General features: G+C 48.9%; 1 pseudogene; it reads left to right on the top strand.

Annotated features, from left to right (window-relative positions):
- Positions 1-2608: 2608 nt before the first annotated feature.
- Positions 2609-3181, top strand: LOC111533659 (annotated as a pseudogene).
- The last annotated feature ends 1257 nt before the right edge of the window (positions 3182-4438 follow it).

Here is a 4438-nt window from a genome sequence, read left to right as displayed (position 1 = left end):
ATTACAGGTGCCCACCACCACACCCGGCTAATTTTTTGTATTTTTAGTAGAGATGGGGTTTCACTACGTTGGCCAGGTTGGTCTCGAACTCCTGACCTCAGGTGCTCCACCCACCTCAGCCTCCCAAAGTGCTGTGCCACCATGCCCGGCTCAGTCTTTTTCTTCAGCCTTTTAGCTTCTTCAGATTTTGGGGGTAGGTTGGCATAGGCCTGCCCAGGACAGGACTTCAGGACATCATCAATGCCTTACAAAAGATAATTTTGCAACATATCCATAATTTTTTTAAGTGCTATATATGAGGAGGGGTTTCTCTGCACCCCTCTTCTTCCATTTTGCTGGAGATGGAACTCTCTTCCTGTAGCTCTGTCCCTTCTCATTCCATCAGCACAGAGCGTTGTGTTCCTGCTTTATGTGCTGACTTTGCATTCCACAAATGAGCCAAACTCTCTCCTGCAAAGTCTTTGCACTTTCTGTTCCTTCTCCCTGGGTTGCTCCTTCGTGGCACTCCCTGGCCTGGCTCCCTTGCATCCTTCAGAATTTATTGGCTCATTTAACTAAAAAGTCCAAGGGTAGAACTACCTTCAGGTACTGCTGATATCAGGTGCTCAAGTGATTTTACCACTCGTCTGGTTTCTGTTTGTTTCTGTGCTCTCCTGCCAGGCAGGCGCATCCTCAGGCAGGCACTTTTCTTGTGATGGCAAGATGGCTGCCTGCATCTCCATGTTTATAATCTATTTGGTCAAAAATTCCCAAGTGACCAGGCGTGGTAGGTCACGCCTGTAATCCCAGCACTTTGGGAGGCCAAGGTGGGTGGATCATGAGGTCAGGAGTTCAAGACCAGCCTGGCCAAGATGGTGAAACCCCGTCTCTACTAAAAATACAAAAATTAGCCGGGCATGGTGGCGGATGCCTGTAATCCTAGCTACTCAGGAGGATGAGGCAGGGAGTTGCTTGAACTCCGTCTCAAAAAAAAAAAAAAAAAAAATCTCAAATAAAGAGTTTCTCTTTCCCAACAGTTTCTGCAAACATCCCAGTATTGAGTTTCATTGGCCAGGCCCAGGGTCACAAGCCCATTCCTAAAGATGGGCCCATTCCTAAAGACAAAAAACAAGCACTGAGCATGTAGGAGAGATGGTTCCCCACAAAATATAAAGTCACTGTTACCAAAAGTAGTACAAATGATGCTGGCAAGACAGAAGCCACAGCTGCCTACTCCATCATCCTTGACTTCCCTTTCTACCGTAGATTTCCCTGGTTATTCCCTACACTTCACTGTTAACTTCCTTCATAGCACAAATGACCTTATTTGTGTTGACTCTGTGGCCTTCCTCTCTTGCCCTGGCTTGAGAGTACTCAGAGGGCAGGGGTCTTTTTTTTTTTTTAGTTTTTTTTTTTTTTTGAGACGGAGTCTCGCTCTGTCTCCCAGGCTGGAGTGCAGCCTCCCGGGTTTACGCCATTCTCCTGCCTCAGCCTCGCGAGTAGCTGGGACTACAGGTGCCCACCACCATGCCTGGCTAAGTTTTTTGTATTTTTAGTAGAGACGGGGTTTCACTGTGTTAGCCAGGATGGTCTCGATCTCCTGACCTCGTGATCCGCCCGTCTCGGCCTCCCAAAGTGCTGGGATTACAGGCTTGAGCCACCGCGCCCAGCCAGGGCAGGGGTCTTGCTTGCCTTGATCACTGCTACATCCCCAGCACTTGGAGCAGTGTCTGCACACAGTAAGTGCTTAATAAAGGCTTGTGGCAGGAATGAACTTGCTGGAGAGCCAGGCTGTTGTGCTTTCTTTTTCATTTCAACTTCTTTTATTTATTTTTTTGGGGGAAGGGGGTCTTACTCTGTCACCCTGCTAAAGTGCAGTTGCACCAACATACATCACTGCAGTACCAACCTCCCAGGCTCAAACAATCCTCCTCCCTCAGCCTCCCTAGTAGCTGGGACTACAGGAGCGTGCCACCACACCCGGCTAATTAAAAAAATTTTTTTTGTTTTGGACAGGCACGATGGTTCATGCCTGTTAACCCCAGCACTTTGGGAGGCCAAAGCAGTGGATCACCTGAGGTCAAGAGTTCAAGACCAGCCTGGCTAACATGGTGAAATCTGTTTCTACTAAAAATACAAAAAATCAGCCCGGCATGGTGGCATGCGTCTATAATCCCAGCTACTCGGGAGGCTGAGGCAGGATAATCACTTGAACCCGGGAGGCAAAGGTTGCAGTGAGCTTTGAGATGATGCCATTGCACTCCAGCTTGGGCAACAAGAGCGAAACTCCATCTCAAAAAAAAAAAAAAAAAAAAAAAAGATTTTGTAGAGGTCAGACACAGTGGCTCACGCCTGTAATCCCAGCACTTTGGGAGGCCAAGGCAAGCAGATTTCTTGAGATCAGGAGTTCTAGACTAGCCTGGCCAACATGGTGAAATCCCGTCTCCACAAAAATACAAAAAATAGCCGGGCATGGCAGCATGCACCTGTAATCCCAGGTGCTCAGGAGGCTGAGGCAGAATCACTTGAATCCAAGAGGCAGAGGTTGCAGGAAGCCAAGATTTCACCACTGCACCCCAGCCTGGGCAGCAAAGTGAGACTTCGTCTCAAAAAAAAAAAAATTGTACTTTCAGCTTGGAGGAGGCCAAGGTGCAACTTTCTTCGGTCGTCCAGAATCTAGGTTCATCTGACATCAGCCGCCTTCCCAGTGCTGCTGAAGTTCGACCCCAGTGAGATCAAAGTCATATACCTGAGGTGCACCAGGGGTGAAGTTGGTGCCACTTCTGTGCTGGCCCCCAAGATCGGCCCCTTGGGTCTGTCTCCAAAAAAGTTGGTGATGACATTGCCAAGGCAAAGGGTGACTGGAAGGGCCTGAGGATTACAGTGAAACTGACCAGTCAGAACACACAGGCCCAGATTGAGGTGGTGCCTTCTGCCTCTGCCCTGATCATCAAAGCCCTCAAGGAACCACCAAGAGACAGAAAGAAACAGAAAAACATTAAACACCGTGGGAATATCACGTTTGATGAGATCTTCAACATTACTCAACAGATGCAGCACCAATCTTTAGCCAGAGACCTCTCTGGAACCATTAAAGAGATCTCGGGGACTGCCCAGTCTGTGGGCTGTAATGTTGATGGCCGCCACCCTCATGACATCATGGATGACATCAACAGTGGTGCTGTGGAATGCCTAGCTACCTGTTTTGTTTTTTTTGAGACAGAGTCTCGCTCTATCGCCCAGGCTGGAGGGCAGTGGCGTGATCTCGGCTCACTACAAGCTCCGCCTCCCAGGATCACGCCATTCTCCTGCTTCAGCCTCCTGAGTAGCTGGGGCTACAGGTGCCTGCCACCGAGCCCGGCTAATTTTTTTGCATTTTTTTAGTAGAGACGGGGTTTCACTGTGGTCTCTATCTCCTGACCTCGTGATCTGCCCACCTCAGCCTCCCAAAGTGCTGAGATTACAGGCGTGAGCCACTGCTCCCGGCTACCCAGTTACTCAAGAAGCACAAAGGAAAATCTTTTAATAAAGGATCATTTGACAACTGGTGAAAAAAAAATTATCTTTGTAGAGATAGGGTCTCACTCTGTTGCCCAGGCTAGTCTGGAACTCCTGGGCTCAAGCAATCCTCCTGCCTTGGCCTCCCAAAGTATAGGGATTACAGGTGTGAGCCACTGTGCCCGGGCCCAAAAATTCTTGACCTTGATTTCTCAGCCAGATCTGCTGTTTCTCGGTTTTTCCCATTTCAGACAAGGGTACCCTAATCCACCCAGCTGCTTCATCCACAAAGCCAGAGGGCATTCTGTCATCCCCACACTAATCCATATATAAGTCCTTTCGTTCACCTCCAAATAAAACTCAAACCCATCCCCCATCCCAGCCCTTGCCAGCATTCCTGGCACCATCCCCTCTCAGCTGGGATTACGGTGGTAATCTCCTAACTGGTCTCCTTCATTCCCTTCTTGCTCCCTTTTAGTCCATTTATTTTACACAGCAAACAGCATGATCTTTTAAAAACAAATCAGATCATGTTGATCCCCAACTTAAACCATTTAAAGGCTTCCCCTGCAATTAGAGTAAAATCTGAAATCCTCACCCTAGCCTTCCGGCCCAAGCTGTTTCTCTACCTTAGTCCTGCTCACTTTCCTGCTGGCCCACCAGGCACTGCACTCACTGATTTTTCTGCCTCAGGGCCTTTGCACTTCCTATTTCTTCTGCTGGAAAATCTTTTTTTTTTTTTTTTTGAGACGGAGTCTCGCTCTGTCGCCCAGGCTGGAGTGCAGTGGCCGGATCTCAGCTCACTGCAAGCTCCACCTCCCGGGTTTACGCCATTCTCCTGCCTCAGCCTCCTGAGTAGCTGGGACTACAGGCGCCCGCCACCTCGCCCGGCTAGTTTTTTTTTTGTATTTTTTAGTAGAGATGGGGTTTCACCGTGTTAGCCAGGATGGTCTCGAACTCC

Source organism: Piliocolobus tephrosceles, unplaced genomic scaffold, assembly GCF_002776525.5.
Source record: "Piliocolobus tephrosceles isolate RC106 unplaced genomic scaffold, ASM277652v3 unscaffolded_23305, whole genome shotgun sequence".
NCBI lineage: Eukaryota > Metazoa > Chordata > Mammalia > Primates > Cercopithecidae > Piliocolobus > Piliocolobus tephrosceles.
Note: the sequence above shows the minus strand (reverse complement) of the source record. Positions and strands in the feature narration are given on the sequence as shown.